This window comes from Erinaceus europaeus, chromosome 9 (assembly GCF_950295315.1).
Source record: "Erinaceus europaeus chromosome 9, mEriEur2.1, whole genome shotgun sequence".
Lineage (NCBI taxonomy): Eukaryota > Metazoa > Chordata > Mammalia > Eulipotyphla > Erinaceidae > Erinaceus > Erinaceus europaeus.
Genome location: NC_080170.1, coordinates 68,396,494 through 68,414,909, shown reverse-complemented (window position 1 = coordinate 68,414,909; position 18,416 = coordinate 68,396,494). Strand labels below are relative to the sequence as shown.

Genomic DNA, 18,416 nt, shown 5'->3' with positions numbered 1-18,416 from the left:
CCCAAACCAGTGTCTCCAATATTTTAAGAAATAGTGCCACCTCTTCAGTTCAGCAGTCTGCCAGTATATTTTCACTCCCTACCCCTATACCAAGTTTCCATGCAAGCACATATTCTACCTCATGTTATAAAGTCAGACTGAGCTTGTCCTATGAATTGTGCCTTTCTTATGGTTCCTTTCCTCTGCTTGTAAATCTGTCAGTGAAACTGAGAGGCCTAGGTGGGGAAGGGTGCCCACTGAAATAGAAGGACCAAAGGCAGCATAGATGCAGGGGCACTGCCCTCACTCTTTCATACACTCTTTCTCTGCCCCTCCTTGGGAAGCCTGTCTGGCCCAGAGGGGGGTGCCTAGTATCTCCAGACACCACAAAGGTCTTCTTGGAGTTTGATGTGTAGCTGTGTCTGGCAATCAGTTACTGGAGGGAGGGTACTTTAAGAACTAGTCCCACCTCTCCAATTCAGCACTCTGGAAGTCTCCATGCAAACACACATTCTACCTCATCTTATAAGGGCAGACTGAGCTTGTTCTATGAATTCTGATGCTTCATAACTAAGACAGTGTTATTTTCCCAGTCTGTAACATAACTCAATGACTGCTAAGATGTAATATGCAAACCATCTAAATTGACTCCAGTGTGTCTAATTCCAAAACTGACCTTGCGGGAGTCTGGCGGTAGCACAGCAGGTTAAGTGCATGTGCCAGGAAGCACAAAGACCAGCATAAAGATCCTGGTTTGAGCTCTAGGCTCCCCACCTGCAGGGGAGTCACTTCACAGGTGGTGAAACAGGTCTCAGGTGTCTTTCTCTCCCCCTCTCTGTCATCCCCTCCTCGCTCCATTTCTCTCTGTCCTATCCCACAACAATGACATCAATGACAACAACAATACTAACTATGACAACATTTTTAAAAAAGCAAGAAGGGCAAAAAAAGGAAAAATAAATAAATATAAACAAACAATTTGCCTTAACATGCCTGAGGCTCCAGAGTTTCAGGTTCAATCCCCCTCACCACCATAAGCCAAACCTAAACAGTGCTCTGGTAAAAATAAATAATATAAAATTTTTAGGTGGGGGTAGATAGCATAATGGTTATGCAGAGATTTTCATGTCAAAACTGACCTTGCCATCAGCCTATATCCATGCTACCTTTCTCTTTATTTCCATGGATAGTCACCTCATATGCACAACCCCCAATTTGACAGTTTGTCATCAGACCCCATGAATAGATACCAAAGCAAAGGTTTATTTTGTCTTATCAAAAGATCCATGACATTAGCATCTCCAGGGATTTTTAGATTATAATGATAAATTTTCCACAGTATATATCAGTATAGTTTTATATAATAATAATAATCACAGCTATGCAATATGTATATAAGATTTAACTTGCAACTGCTACTACATTTGTAATACTTTAGATAAAGCTCATCATTCTTGAGTTACTTCTGTAGTAGATGCCAAAACAGTTTCCCTCTGATCACATTTGATTTGATGAACATATGACAAACTGCAGGTCAGAAAAGATTTATTTGCTGTTATATCATTGTATTTTTAGTCTCCAACATTATTCAGTGGCATGAAACAAGGGATCTTGTCTATAGCAGTTTTTCCCATTATTGTTAAGACATCATTTCTTTCTAGATGGGTAAATCAAAATTTGGGCCACATATCATTAAATATTTAAATTAAAATGTTCACTTGCATTCCTCTGAATTCATAATTGTGAACTAGTGTTTTTTTTCTCCCTCCAGGGAAAGAAGACACTAATCTTGCTAATGTGAGTATTCTATTTTAATATAAGCTGGATTTCTCACTTGTATTCTATAAAAGCATATTTTTTTCTAATTATTTTATTTCCCTTGAAATTTAGAGTTGCCCTACTATGTGTTGCCCTGTTACTTTTTTCTGGCTATGGTAGATTTAGTGTCTCCAACCAGAACTAACTTTGAGGAGTAGCTCTGTTTTTTTCTTTATCATATAGGCATAAACAATATGCTGAACAGGACCTGGGTGGTAGCTCAGCGGATTAAGCGCAAGTGGCGCAAAGCACAAAGACTGGTGTTAGGATCCTGGTTCCAGCCCTTGCCTTGGCTTCCTACCTGCAGGGGAGCCTCTTCACATGTGGTGAAGCAGGTCTGCAGGTCTGCAGGTCTTTCTCTCACCCTCTCTGTCATACCCTCCTCTCTCCATTTCTGTATATCCTATACAACAATGATGACATCAGTAATAATAATAACTACAACAACAATAAAAAACAGGGCAACAAAAGGGAAAATAAAAAATAACAAAAAAGAATATGCTGAGCTGTTCAAAGAAACAGCTTTGGGATTACATACAAAAGATTTTGCAGCTTTCTGTGAAACTCAGTTTCTCTGTGATTCAGTTTTGGTGCCAGTGAACTAGCAGTCATATTTACTATGTAATGTAGAAAGCTTATTGTGAAGAATAAATAAAGGGATTAAAAGATGTTTTCATTAGTCCCACCCACAAGTTTGTGCGCAGATTCTATTAGCTGTTGCCATTATACCTTTTATGGTGAGTCTGTTGGTATTAAATTATCAGGTGGGGAGTATGATGACAAGTGAACAGGCCTAAGAATTTCATGCCTAGTAGACTCAAACTTAAGACTTTTTGTGACTTTATCAGCTATTCTGAGCTGCATACCATCAATAGTTAAAGCTCCTTGAGGTTAAGGAATGTACTTTATATACAAGGCTGAATAAAAGTATATTAATTTATTTGTAAGGCACAGATAATATTCCCTTATAGAAAATCATTCCAGATACAAGACTTCGTAATAACTGGTAGGTGAAGGAATGCAGTTAAAAGCAAGTATAAAATTAAAAGGCACAAACTATTAAGTATTTTGCCTATAAAGGAGATAATTTCTCCTGCAGAGGTGACCCCACCCAGAGCCAGACCCCACCCTGTCTCCAATGAAGGTAGCAGGTTTGTTAAGTCACTGCACCCATCCTAATCATTTTAGAATGATGGCAAAAGGTGGTCAGGCAGTAGTAGCACAGCGGGGTTAGCATGCATGGTGCGAAGTGCAAGCACAGGCGTAAGGAATCTGGGTTGAGACCCTGGCTCCACACCTGTAGGGGAGTCAATTCTTCACGGGCAGTGAAGCAGGTCTGCAGGTATCTTATCTTTCTCTACCCCTCTCTGTTTGCTCTTCTCTCTCCATTTCTCTCTGTATTATCCAAGGACAATGACAGCAACAGTAATAATGATAATTAAAAAGAAAAAAACCAAGGGCAACAAAAAGGGAGAGGGTGGTGTCCAGGTCAGTGGATTCCTGGTACAGGCACAGAGTCCCAGCAATAACCTTGGAGGGAAAAAAAAAAAAAAAGAATGATGGCAAAAGATGGCATTTAATGTTACTGAAATTCTGAATTTTTACTGTGAACTTTTAAATTTTATAGTTTATTTTATTTCTTAATATTTATTTATAAAAAGGAAACACTGACAAAAACCATAGGATAAGAGAGGTATAAGTCCACACAATTCCCATCACCAGAACTCTGTATCCCATCTCCTCCCCTGATAGCTTTCCTGTTCTTTATACCTCTGGGCGTATGAACCCAGGGTCATTATGGCGTGCAGAATGTGGAAGGTCTGGCTTCTGTAATTACCTCCCCTTTGAACATGGATGATGGCAGGTTGATCCACACTTCCAGCCTGCCTCTCTCTTTCCCTAGTGTGGTGGGCTTCTGGGGAAGCGGGGCTCCTGAACACATTGGTGGGGTCATCTGCCCAGGGAAGTCCAGTTGGCATCACTTTAGCATCTGGAACCTGGTAGCTAAAAAAAAAAGAGTTAAGATATAAAGCCGAATAAGTAGTTGACTAATCATGAACCTAAAGCTAGAATATTGCAGATGAAAATTTGGGGGGGGGCTCCATTTTACAGATAGCTAGTAGGCCCTTTTTGGTTATATACCAAAGGTCCCATGATTATACTCATTTTTTATTTGTTTGTTTGTTTTTTCTGAGCCTGACATCTAATATGCAGGTGGATCCAAAATATTGTCTAGGGAGTGATGTTATGGCTGGAAAAAGGACCAGAAAGCTGGATCGGGGGAAGAGTGTAGCTCCCAAATATGGGGAAGGTATATAAATACTGTTCACTGTAAACCCCAATAATTTGATGTGATCTGGGGCCGTTATTCAGTTTAGGAGCCTATGTGACCTCTGTATCTCTGTAGATCTGAGCTCACATTCTGTGTTCATGAATAGGAACGTTCCAAGCTGCCCCGATTTCAGGACCCATCTTCCTCAGGTGTAGCATAGAATTTGTTGTCCAGCCTCCCTTTGGAGGATGGAATATTCTCTACCTTTGTTGATCCATGTTGAGGGCAAGGTCCTATTGGGGCCCACAAATGGATTTATTTTATTATTCCTGATAGAGATGACCAGTAACAGTGGAGAGAGACTATGACCCACATAGTCAACGACTGCCACCTCTCCAGATTCAAAGGAGGTCTCGAAACTTTACATCAGGCTCAACCTGACGCTGTTGACTGGCTATGGAAGAAGGGCAAACGCTAGAAGAAGAAGTGGAGAGAGGGATTTATTTGAGGTCTAGGCCCATCATGTCTGTTTGGGAATCTCAGGACTTCCCAAATAGGGTGGGGCTCAGTCCAGCCTTTCTTGGGCAGCCCTGAAACTATTTCTTTGTTACTAAGCTGTTTATTCTGCCTGGAGACTGGGGAAGGGCCACACCTGCTACAAGTTCATGACCTCCTCCTAAACTGGTTCTTTTCTTTGCCTCCAGGGTTATCACAGGGGCTGGGTGATTGCACTAGGAATCCACTGCTCCTCTATTGCCACTATTATTATTGTTGTTGTTGCTATTGTTGTTGGATAGTACTGAGAGGGGAGAGAAAGATAGACACCTGAAGACCTGCTGAAGACCACTTGCAAGCAAACCCCCTCCATGTGGGGAAAGAACCAGGATTCTTACACCTTTCCTTGCATTTCCCACTATTTGGGCACTTAACCAGGTGTACTACCTCACCCTCCCAGCCCCACCCCTCTTTTATGAGTAAGAACATTTTATCACATGATTAGAGTACTGGATCTGTTATCACTCAATACTTAAAACTTCAGTTCTGAGTATATAATCCTTTAAGCACTTAAGGTTTCAAATTAGTAAACTGATTTAATTTCAACACTGGGTTTAAATTGTTAATGTATTTCTAATAATACCTTTTTTAAAATTTTAAAACTGGTTCTAACCATGACACTAGACTTCAATCTGGAGCCACCTCATATATATATATGTATATATATCAACAGTGGAGAGCATCATGAGGGCATCAAGCCCAGAGGTAGCCCTGGTGGTATAAATAAATTAATTAATGTAACTGAGGTAGAGCAGCGCCTCTCCTGGTAGGACTGTGCCCATAAGAAGTCAAGGTGGGGAAGACAGGAGGCCTGCCATACACACACTCAAGCTCCTATCACTGATATTTTATTAAATTTCAGTGAAAATTGGGTGGTCTCAGTAGAAGACAAAAGTAGTGAGGGGATCTGCAAGGTTTTGCTGTTCAGAAGACTAAAACGTAAATTGTCTTGGTGTGTGCATAAATACAAATATCAAAGGAGAGAGACTTGCTTTGTTGCAGGGATGTGAAAGAGAGATGATGTCGTACACTAGTCTAATATTGTAAAATTAAGGGAAGCTAATATATATACCCATATATCTTCAAAAGGAAACAAGTGTGGCCTAAGAGGTGGCACAGAGGGTAAAAGCTTTGGATGCTCAAGTAGGAGGTCCCAACTTAGAGTCACTGTATTTCACGAGCCAGAGTGTTGCTTTACTTCTTTCATTTTATTTTATTAATGACTTAATACTGATTTACAAAACTTTGAGATGAAAGGGTTATAATCCTATACCATCTCCTCCACCAGAGTTCTGTGTCCCCATTACTTCCATTGGAAACTGCAGTAGTTTTCCCAAGGTTACAGATGTGGGTTGACTATCTCTATAACTGTCTATACTTAGACATACTTGCCTATTTTTCTATGGTTCTACCTTCTCTTCATACGTCACACCTACACCCATAGCTATTTCCAACTGTCCATCTATTTTTCTCTTCTATTTCCTGGTCCTGATAGCATTGGAGTTTAGAGCCCTGTAATCATCTTCCCCTATCATTCCTTCCCCTCTGGGAGTCTGAATCAAATTTCTCTATAGGGTGCAGAAGGTGGAAGGTCTGGCTTCTGTAATTGCTTTCCTACTTAGGTCTATCCATACTGCCAGTCTGTTTCTCTCTTTCCCTAATGGGTTGGGCTCTGGAGAGGTGAAGTTCCCAGACACATCAGTGAGGTTATCTGCCTAAGGAAGTCAGGGTGGAAACTTGATAGCATCTGTAACTTGGTAGCTGAAATGTGGTAAGATATAAAGCAGGACAAAATGATTAATAAACAGGAACCAAAAGGTCGGAGTGGGTTGCTCTAGTTATTTTTCCTCTTCCTCTTCAGTTTCTTCTCTCATTAACAAATATTTTTAGAAAAATGAAAAAAAATCTCATCAAAAGCACTGGAATAGCATGAAGCTCTGTTGTGTGTATGTACACACACACACACACACACACACACAAACACACACACACCGTGGAATGCAGCACTAGGGAGCTATGTTAGCAGACAATGTTAGCAAATAAGACTTGCATGCTTTATTTGTCAAGAAAAATTCCACAAAAAAAGGTAGCTCCACATAATTATCAAATGACATTACCACTTTGTGGGCAAAGATAACAAAAATAAAACTGAGGTATTTTTTAAATAGTGTAAGTTATTTATAACCCAGTAAACAAAGACATGTGACCAACTTGCTTTATTAATTAATTTCTTCAAAAATGACCTCTTAAATATATATATGTATGTATATATATATATATATATATATATATATATATATATATATGGCACAAGAAGGTACACAAACCAGACCACTAGTCAGCTCTGGCTTATTGTGCTGAGGAATGAACCTGGGACCTTGGGAATGAAAATTATTTGCATACCATGTTGCTATCTCCCTAGCCTCAACTTTTTATTTTTTAAATTTTTTTTAATATATATTTTTTAATATTTTTTTTATTTATTTATTCCCTTTTGTTGCCCTTGGCGTTTTTTTGTTGTAGTTATTATTGTTGTCATTGTTGGAGAGGACAGAGAGAAATGGAGAGAGGAGGGGAAGACAGAGAAGAGGAGAGAAAGATAGACACCTGCAGACCTGCTTCACTACTTGTGAAGCTTTCCCCCTGCAGATAGGGAGTGAGGGATCCAACCTGGTTCCCTGCACTTAGTATTATGTGTGCTCAACTAGTACACCACTGCCCAGCCACCCCCACTACCATCACCCTGGCTATCTTGCTGCCTATCTTTATCTAAAAATTTTTTAATTTAAAAAATTAACTTTTGGCCACTCTGACTTGTTTAAGATTTATAAAGCAGTTCCAGGACAACAGAAGCAGATTCTCAGACAGCTGACTCAGGCAAAGGCCCTCATTTTGGCTCTCCATGTTTGAAGTTTGTGTGGAACTCGCACTCTAATAATGTTATCTTTCTTTGTCTGGGCACTCAAGTTCATTACATCAGGAATTCATGCCCAAGAAAAGTGCTTTTTTTTTTACCTTTTGTATTTTTTAACCTGACAACTATTTGCATACCCAATTACAAACAATAAAGCAAAAGCATTTGGACTAAAACTTTACTCAGTAATATTTTCCCCATGATGATCCCCCCTTTTAAATTACTTTACTGGGGGAAGGTTAATTTTTTACAATATAGTTATGGACACATGGATACAACTTCTTTCCCTTCCCTCTCAATTTATCTGTCCTATCAAATAAGAAAAAGGGAAGATAGGAAGGAAGAAAGACCACTGGGAGGGGATACATGGAGAGCTAGCAATAACCCTGGTAGGAATCAAAGAAAGTAGGGGGGGGAAAGAGTGAAAAAAAAAGAGTTAAAAGCTCTTCAAGGTGTAGTGTTGGATAGCTCACTTGGGGAGCATCTACCTTAACCTGTGCTTGCACCTGGGTTTGTCAGCCAATCACTGCATGAGAGCACTTACATGGGAGAAGCTTCCCAAGAGGTGGGGACATGCTGTGTTTCTCTCTGCTTTCATCTCACTCACCCACCCATTACTTCTCTGACTTGCAACCCCTTTATAATTTAAAAGGGAAAAAAACAGTCTATCTGGAGTAGGGCAGTAGCATAGCAGGTTAAGTGCATGTGGCGCAAAGCACAAGGACCTGGGTAAACAATCCTGTTGGAGGTCCAGGCTCCCCACCTGCAGGGGCAGTGCTTCACAGGCAGTGAAGCAGGTCTGTAGGTGTCTATCTTTCTCTCCCCTTCCCTGTCTTCCCCTCCTCTCTTTATTACTCTCTGTCCTATCCAGCAACAACGACATCAGTAATAGCTACAACAATAAAAAACAAGGGCAACAAAAGGGAATATTAATAATAATAAAGCAGTCTATATCATAATCTTGAGTCTACCATGTGCTTAAGTAAAGAGATATGATCATGGAAAAATGAAGGAATTAATAAGTAGGGACACATAAGTAAATAATAATTCTAAATGCCAAATTGTTCAACACACCATAAGAGAAACTATTTTTTGTATGATCTGTTCAATTCAATGGTTAAAATTCCCTTTGTCCAAAACCTGCCCTCTCCATAGTCCACAAAATACTGAGAAACAACCTGCTCTGTGGTGTTGTGCTGCCACCCTGTGGATACATTGCAGAATGCATCTGAATAGAGAAATTTTTAAACTCCCAAATGATTCTTTAGACATCAATAATATTAGGAAATTCACTAGAGAGAGAGCGCAAAGATATGCTCAGTGGTAAAGAATAGGTCTCAGTAGGAGACTCTCCCACCACAAAAGAGAACTTCTGCAGGGGAAAATTCACCAGAGGTGGAGCCATGGTGAAGGGTCTTCCCTTCTCTGTCTCTGTTGTCTCTTTTTCCTTCTATATGCATCTCCCTCTGCTCCCCTCACTCACTCTCTGATTTTCACCCTCAATCTGAAACCAAGCATATTCCTAAACCCATAGATACATTAACAGTAAAATAAATAGTAAATAAATGATAAAATTTAAGAAATAAACCAATTTAATCAACATATCTCTCATAGGCACTTCTATGTGGCTATGCATCAGAAGCATCTTTGCTCTTGTGTTTGTGATTTCTGAGAACCTTTATCTAAGCCCCAAAATGGCTCCTAAATGTGATGCTTCTTCTAAGCCTTCTGGCTAAGCGCTAGAGGAAGTTGCTTAGCATCCAGGAGAAGGTGAAACTCTTGGCAAGAACATCCTGCATCTCCCTCTGCTCCCCTCACTCACTCTGATTTTCACCCTCAATCTAAAACCAAGCAGATGCCTAAATAAATAGTAAATAATTTATTTACTGTTTATTTTAACAGTAAAATAAATAGTAAATAAATGATTAAAATTAAGAAATAAACCAATTTATTCAACATATCTCATAGGCACTTCTGTGTGGCTATGCATCAGAAGCATCTTTGCTCTTGTGTTTGTGATTTCTGAGAACCTTTATCTAAGCCCCACAATGGCTCCTAAATGTGCTGCTTCTTCTAAGCCTTCTGGCTAAACGTCAGAAGGCTGATGCTTACCATCCAGGAGAAGGTGAAACTCTTGGAAAGAACATCCTGAAGGTTGCCCACTAGTACCACTTGGATGAGTCTATAATTCGCACCATCCGTAAAGAGGAAAAGAACATCCGTACAATGGCTACTGTCTCTTTCAAAAAGAAGCAAAGCTAAAGGAGTGTTATTTCATGTGTAGAGGGCTCTAAGATTCTGAAAAAAAAACACATTTAGAAGGTTGTAAACAGATTTTCTATGCTCTAACTACAAAAATATTTGATTTATAAATAAAGAATCCTACTTCATGGAAATTTACTTATCTCATTAGAGTCTGGCATAGATTAACCAAGATAAATGAGGGAAGACTGTACTGCACAGCTTATATAAACGGGCTACTAGTAAACTCAAGAGAGAAGCAGTGGGGGAGCTGGGCAGTAATGCAGTGGGTTTATCACACATAGTGTGAAAGGCAAGGATCACTGCAAGGTTCCAGGTTTGAGCCCCCAGCTCCCCATCTGCAGGAAGCTGTGAAGCAGGTCTGCAAGTGTCTTTCTTTCCTCCTGTCTGTTTTCCTCTCCTCTCAGTTTCCTTCTGTCCTAGCCAATGACAGCAACAGCAACAACAACAATGTCAAAACAGCAACAGTGCAAAAAAGATGGCTGGCCACTAGGTGCAGTGGATTCATGGAGCAGCACTGAGCCCCAGCAATAACACTGGACGCCAAAAAAATAAATAAATAAAATAAAGAAGAGTGAAGTAGTTTGAACTCCTGCTGTGGCATCTACATATCTGGAAAGTTTTAGTGACCCCAAGCATGGAAATGGCAACAAATGAAGTCAAAGCCCACTGGGATGCATTGGATCGACCTTCTCGTGGTGCATCCCGTGAGTACCCATTCATTGGGGAAACTGACGATCCTTCCTAGCCGACTGAATCCACATGGATCCCAGTCACTTTCAAAACCAGCAACAAGCAGCTCCTGACAGCTTTCAACCTGACGCTGTTGACTGGCTACCGAAGAAGGGCAAACGCTAGAAGAAGAAAAGCCCACTGGTCCATAGACGACACTGTGGAGTTGCTGAAGTGCATAGAGGATATTATTCCACCCCGTGACAAAGAGGGTTTCATAGAATCCAAAGATGGACTGGAAAAAGTAACTTTTAAAGATTTTTCTAGAGAAATATGCAAATGGGGCTGGACAAGGGCTTAAGCACTGGGTTAAGCACATATGGTATATATCTTAAGGACTGCCCCGACCAGCGGGGCGGTGAACAGGGGCTAGGAACCTAAGGACCTGGAATGACAGGGACAAGAGACACAAAGAACGAGAGCAAGACAGGTTTCTGATCAAGTTCTGAAAATTTTATTTTACAGCCGCATTTTAAGCACACACCATGAGGAAGTTCTGCTAAGGTAGTGGGGGGAGGGAGGTGGGTGAGCAACTTTTCAAACAGTTAGATGGTAATCGCAGTTCCAATGATCAGAATGTTCGTTCACCAGTTATGTGAGAGACTTAGCTAAAGTTTTGGCAAGGACCCACTCAAGGATTGTGGTTCCAGCCCCTGGCTCCCCAATTGTGGGGGCATCGCTTCATAGTGGTGAAGCGAGTCTGCAGGTGTCTTTCTCTACCTCTTTATATCTACACTCCCTTCTCAAAATCTCTTTGTGTTGTCCAAATAAATAAATAAATGCCACAGGAACAGTGAACTCGTAGTATAGGCACTGAGCCTCAGTGATTTCCCTGGAGGCAATAAATAAATAAATAAATAAATGAGTAGAAATGTGCAAATGGTTACAGACGTTGAATAGCCTTAAAGAAAGAGCCTTAAAGAATAGCCTTGAGATAATTTTGGAGGCTAAGGAATATATTGAAAAATCCAGCAAAATGGAAACAGCTTGCCTCAGATTCTTCCATGAGCAAAGACCTCAATATTCCCAGATGTACCCCAAATACAGCAAGGAGGAACTGACTAAGCTCAATCCCCCTACCATAAGCCTAAATGGAGCAGTCCTCAGTTGTTTCTCTCTCTCTCTCTCTGTCTTCATCTCTGCATGTCTCTCAAAAATAAAATAAAATGATGTATTTAAAAAAGGGTACCCAATACTGAAAGAGTTGCCTGGGAGAAGTGATTAATTCTTTTAAGAAAAAGGTTCTTTACATGTATTTTCTTTACATGTATTTTATTGCTATTTTTTCCAGAGCTGAGATCAAATGCATGCAAAATTTACCACACAACTCACTGTTTCATGTGGAGATACAGAAAGAGAGGTAGTGACACCATAGCACCAGTCCCCTCCCATGCTGTGGCATCATTCATATAGTTCAGGGCTCAAGGCTGGGTCACACACATGGCCAGGCACACAACCTGCTATTTCCCGAGTTTTAAGAAAACACTGTTTTCGATATATGTATATAAACCCCACGTAAGAGACAAGGAGACTTACATACTTTTGTGGTCCTTGAACAGGGGCTCTGATCTATCCTGGGTATAAGGTCATAAATAAATTTCCTATGTAAAGATTTAGTTGACATATAGCAGAAAACTATCAGTGACTCCATAAAGGAATTCCACATATGAGGATTGTGGAAACTTCAAAGAGGAGGTAGAGCTTGAATGATTGCATGAAACTGAAAGAAACTCCATTTTGAATTAAGGCATAGAATTGTTTATAATCTGAGAATAACTTGGGAAGACTTTATCAATATTTTACTGCCAACCAAAGGGGAGAATGTGGATACAGAACTGTCCTATATCTGAATCTAAATCTCTTGACAATGTAGATAAACCTCAAACATTAATCAATATTTTATATAATAATAAAATGAATTGCTATGATCTGGTGTTAGCTTCCCTTTCAGTTTAGATTTTCATTCCATCCCATCATATAAATTCCAGAGGAAGGATATGGTAAAATTGTAGTCATTACAAACCAAACTATCTTCTCTTCTGTTCATTTCTCTTCTCTTCTCTCTTCTTTTCTTTCACATGATAGGACAGAAGTAATTAAGACAGAAGGGGGAAAGAGAGGAAGAGAGAGTGACCTGGAGCCATAGTCCACTACTTGTGAAGCTTCCTCTCTGCAGTGAGGGACTAGAGGTACAGTCACTCCACTGGGCACACCAACTCAAACCAATATTCTTATCTTTATATCTACTTCTGGTCCTGATGAAAAAATGCCTTGCTCCAGTGGGAACTAATAAATACTGAATTTAGTTGAAATGTCTATTTCCATGGGTAATCAAAACCAGAATGGGTACAGCACATTTAATTGATAAACAGAAGTTTTGTGTTGTTTTTTTTATTTATTTTGAAGATATGTTTAAAATGATGAAGCCTGCCTCCCTGCCTGTCTCCCCATTTAATGCTTTTTAATATTTTCTTTATAGTAATGATTTAATAGTAGTTTATAAATTTTAAACTTATTGGGGTGTAGTTTCACATGTACCCAACTGCCAAAGTTTGGTGATGTTCTGTGTTCTTAACAGTTAAACAGTTTTAACTGGACAAATAACGATGAAGCAGTCTTCTCTTTCATCTGCATTTCCTCTGTATTTTAAGTTTATTTGGGAACATTTAATGGGAGTGTAGTAAAAGTGATACAAAAGCTTCAGACTGAAACAGACTGGAGGTGGTGTCTCAAGTGATAAACTGATCAACTGCCAGACTGTTACCAGCCTCTTAATCTTCCCCTAGCCCCCTCGCTGACCACCAGCCACAGGTGTTTGCACTCACTGGTGATTTGGTGGGTTCCTGAAGTCATTGTAGGCCTGTCTTGTTTTGGTCCCAGGTGGTCTCTTAGGAATACCAGATGGTATTCCTAGTTGATCAGGAAGAGGAGAGGGGAGGGGAGAGGAGAGGAGGGAAAGGAAGGAAAAGAGAAGGAAGGAGAGGAGAGGAACAGATCTGCTGCTGCTCTTAACCCCTCCTCCCAGGTCTTTAATGTTTAACTCCATCCTGCAGATAAGCCAAAAGAAATCTAAACCATCTCTTTATTTATTTCCACACCCAGACCACAAAGTTTGCAAAAAAAAAAAAAAAAAAAAAAAAGGCTTCCTGGAACCAGTCACTACCATTTCCCAGGCCACTGTGTCAGTTACCCTTTTTATTTTAATTAATTTTGATGAGAGAAAGACAGACCAGAGCCTCTCTTCTCAGCTCCAGGTCTTGCTGAGTCCCTGCTCCATGTTCCTTTTCCTTCCAGAGCTCCAGGCCTTGCTGAGTCCTTGTTCCTTGTCTTCCCTCCCTGCCCAATTCCAGGCACTGCTCCATGCCCCCTCCCTCCTGCCTGACTCCAGGCCCTGCTCCATTTCCCCTTTCCCTGCACAGCTCTAGGCTCTGGGTGAGTCTCTGCTCCATGTCCCCCCTCTTTGCTCAGCTCCAGGATCTGCTCTTTGTTTCCCCTCCCTGCCCAGCTCCAGGTCCTGCTGAGTCCCTGTTTCGTGTCCCCTCTCCCTCCAGAGCTCCAGGCTTTGCTGAATTCTTATTCCTTATCCTCCCTTCCTACCCAATTCCAGGCACTGCTCCATGCATCCTTCCCCACCTGCCTCCAGGCCCTGCTCCATGTCCCTGATTCCTGCCCAGCTCTAGGTGCTGCTGAGTCCCTGCTCCATGTCTTCTCTCTCTGCCCAGCTCTAGGCACTGCTGAGTCTCTGCTGCATGCCCCCCCTCCCTTCCGGGCTCCAGGCCCTTTCAATTTCCTGCTTCATGTCCCCTTTCCCTACCCAGCTTCAGGACCTGTGACCATAATATGTTGCTCCATGGGGTTCTGGTATTCCGCACAACTAGGTACTCTGCAGTGATGTCACTACTCTGACACTTGTCAGTTTCACTGATGTGACAGATCCAGTGATAAGTGACACCACTGTCATCTTCAATTTACTGATAGGGATACTGAGTTTCAGGACATGGCATCTTACCCAAGGACAACCAATGAGTCAGCTGAGTTCAGGTTGGAGCTTAGCTCTGGGAATTGCTATTCTTAAACCTTCTCATTGAGTTTCCCTGCTTTCCCCCAGCCACAGACCTGCTGCAGGACCCCGCTGATCCCCTACTCAGGGGGCAGCCCACCCTCCAGCCCTCACCTGGGTGGCTGAGGTGTGCCCGCAGCAAGTAGATGGTAAAGTCCAGCAGGGAGCAGTTGCACCTCCATGGGTTCCCGCGAAGGTTAAGGGTGTGCAGGGCTGGGAGGCCACTAAGAGCAGCTTGGTCCAGGCAGTGTAGGCCCCTGTGGCGCAGGTCAAACAGTCGTAGGGCACTGGCATTGGTGAAGTGCCCTCACCTGTGGGTTGTGTGATAGGTTGAGTTGCAGCATGACAGCCAGTGGGGAGAAGGCCCCATGTGCCACAGCTGCTAGTACATTGCAGCTGAGATCCAGGTACAGCAGGCAGGAGACCCCTACAAAGGTGTTGTCCAGTACCTCACGGAGCACTTCTGTGAGCAGTCCATGGAGACCAGGTCACTGAGCAGCCCCAGGTCCAGCACTGGCAGAAATGTCAGCGAGTTGTGGGCCAGGGTCACCCTGTGGGTGCTCATGGACAGGTTACGGGGGTACTCACTTAGTCCAGCCCACAAGCAAATGGCCTCCTGTTTCTGGCATTTGCAGGAAGTGGGGCACCCAGACCCTGAGACAAAGCCCATTCCAAAGGTCAGGAGCAGCCAACAGGGCCCAGGGCCTGAAGCTGGGACATCACTTGTGGTAGCTGCTCTTGGCTCCTTCTGCCCTCAGCCACCAGGACTGGAGGCACCAGTAGGAAGCCTGTACCCTAGCTTCTTTTGGAGATTTTCATTGGTGAACCAGGGGGAGTAAGAGGATGAAACTTCAGGCCACTGGAGGTTGGCCTACTCCCTAGGGCTGGTCCCTGCCTGCTTCTGTCAGCCCAGTGTCACCAGGGAGACTCAGGACAGCCAGGTCACTATCTGATACCTTTGTGATGTCAGCAGACTGGGAGGGAGGAGGCTTGGGGCCACAATCTCCGTCAGGGGGTGGGGTGCTGTGTGTAGGTGTCCTGAGGAGAAGTGTACATGTAGTGGTGCAATATTCATGTGTGTGTGTATGTTTATGTGTGTGTTTGTGTGTATGTCTTCCCTGAGACTGCCCTGTAGGGCAGTGCGGACCACACCCATCCAGAAATCTAAAGGGAGAAGGGAGGTGCAGAAGCTTCAGGAGACCTCTGCCCTGCTGATGGGTCAGTCTCAAGGAAGCCTGGTCCTCAGTATTAAGACCAGAAAGGAGGTATCCCCTGAATGTGTTGGAGGGGGGAAGTTTACATGTCTGGGAAACCCACTTTTCCAACAAGTCTAAGCTGTTACTTAATCAAAACCTCAGTTTATGGGTGCTGGGAGAAAAATATGATGTGAACGGCTTCATTTTTTTGTATCACTGGGTCTTTAATTTAATTTTAATTCATTCATTAATCCACTCATTCGTTTATGTTTCCCAGAGGAATGCTCAGCTCTGGCTTCTAGTGGTGCCTGCAATCAAACTTGGGACCTTGGAGCCCCTGGCAGGAGAGGCATTTTGCAGAACCACTAAGCTGCCTTTTCAGCTTTCCCAGGCTTTCTGAAAGTAAGAAGTTCTCTCCACAGGGTGATTGTGTATTTGCTGCCATATTGGAGGTGTTGAAAAGGGGAAGGAGTCTGGAGGAGGTAAGAAGGGATGCATTAAGAGTTGGGAGGTGATCATGATGCCAACCTGAATTCCCTGGGCAGATGTCCCTACCAATGTGTCCTATAGACCCACCTCGCCATAGCCCCGCCCCACTAGGGAAAGAGAGAGACAGGCTAGGAGTATGGATCACCCTGTCAACACCCATGTTCAGTGGGGAAGCAATTACAGAAGCCAGACCTTCCACCTTCTGCATCCTATAATGACCCTGGGTCCATACTCCAGAGGGATAAAGAATAGGAAAGCTATCAGGGGAAGGGATGAGATATGGATACCTGGTAATGGGAATTGTGTGTAATTGTACCCTTCTCATCCAATGGTTTTTGTCAGTGTTTCTTTTTTATAAATAACAATTTCAAAAAGAGTTGGGAAATGGATTGCTCTGGGAAAAAGTAAGTGGATGAGTGAGTGAATGAATGAATGAGACCCACCCTAAAAGCTACACTCTTCCAGAGATTACTTTTTAAAAAATTTTTTATTATCTTTGTATATTTATTGGACAGAGACAGCCAGAAATTGAAAGGAAGAGGGGAGAGAGAGAGAGAGAGAGAGAAGAGAGAGAGAGAGAGAGACCTGCAGACCTGCTTCACCTCTCACAAAGCTTTCCTCCTGTAGGTGGGGACCAGGGGTTTGAACCTGGGTCCTTGTGCACTGTAATATGTGCACTCAACCTAATGCACCACCACCTGCCACCAATGTTTGCTTTCTTTTGCGTGTCTCTCTTCTTTTCTTTCTGGGAAGGGTGGGGGTAGAGGTGGGGGTGTTGAGTCATCTTTGGAGCTTCCCTATTCAGGGCTGACTTTTCAAAGAGAGAAAGAGACTACGTCTGGAAGCCTGAGATATTTTTCATGCATACTCATGAGACAGCTATTTCCAGGAAGGTTCTATGCTGTTTACCCTAGGTGGACTTGCTTCACCTCTTGGGGGGTAGGTAGCTTATTTTTGGATTGGTTGCTGAATGGTTCATAGCCCCAATTTGTCACCTTTTTTTTTTGAGAGCCGGTGGGGGACAGGTAGAGGAGGGAGAGACATCAATAGCACTGATCCACTACTTATGAAGCTCCTGACTCTGCAGGTGAGGACTGAGGGCTTGAACCCAGGTCTTTGTGCATGGAAATGTATGCAGTCTGCCAGGTGCCTTACTGCCTGGCCCCTTTACTCCCCCTTTCCCTTTAGGGTTTACCAATGGAGACTCTGAGCGCAGGGGTGGGTGAGTCAGAAAGTAGCTGGGAGCTGCTATCTAGGGATCTCAGCCCAGCCTCACTCAGCTCCTGTCTTTATCCAGATCTGATAGAGATTCACCAACCCTGTTTAGTGCTGCCTCTCAAGTGCCAACTGGCCTCTGAGTGTGGGCTCCATCCCCCTACAGGTGGGCAGGTCACAGGGACAGGTGACCCCCCCCCATGGCCACCTACCACTTGACATGTAATCACAGGTCAGCAACTTGACTCCCTCTCTCAGAGGCTCCCTCTCCCCAAAGTGAGACAAGTTATCTCTGTTGGCTAGATGTGTTTTGTATGTGTGACCCAGGTTTGAGCCCTGCCCTACCACATTGCTTTAGTATTGTAGTCTCTATCCCTCGCTGACCCCCTGAAAAACAAACAAACAAATAAACACAGAAAAAGAAATGTTGATAGTCCAAGCATTCGGGATCTGGTGTCCTATTCTCTCCAATCCTGGGTGCTACCATATCCCTTTGCAATGAGGGAGGTCAATCTTACCTGAGTGGCCCATGGCAGGGGTGGGGGTAAGTTCAGTCTGGAAGGGAAAGAGCTCCATGATATGCCAGGAGGCCTTGGCATGGGCCAAATCTCTGTGTGTGTGCCTGTGTGTCAGTATATGTGTGGATGTTGTATGAATATAGTAGGTGTGTATGTTCTTTTTTTTTTTTTAATTTTTTATTTAAGAAAGGATTAGTGAACAAAAGCATAAGGTAGGAGGGGTACAACTCCACACAATTCCCAACACCCAATCCCCATAACCCACCCCCTCCCCTGATAGCTTTCCCATTCTCTATCCCTCTGGGAGCATGGACCCAGGGTCGTTGAGGGATGCAGAAGGTAGAAGGTCTGGATAAGCATGTGGGTGTGAATTTTCATGTGTATTTATGTGTACATAGTATAGGTA

General features: G+C 42.8%; 1 long non-coding RNA gene across 1 annotated transcript; it reads right to left on the bottom strand.

The window, feature by feature from the left end:
• Positions 1–1,479: 1,479 nt before the first annotated feature.
• On the bottom strand, positions 1,480–15,339 carry LOC132540440 (uncharacterized). The gene is made up of 3 exons (XR_009551626.1): positions 14,707–15,339; positions 2,099–3,801; positions 1,480–1,636 (listed from the first exon to the last, which is right to left on the bottom strand). It is a non-coding gene; the product is annotated as an uncharacterized LOC132540440 (long non-coding RNA).
• Between the last annotated feature and the right edge of the window lie 3,077 nt (positions 15,340–18,416).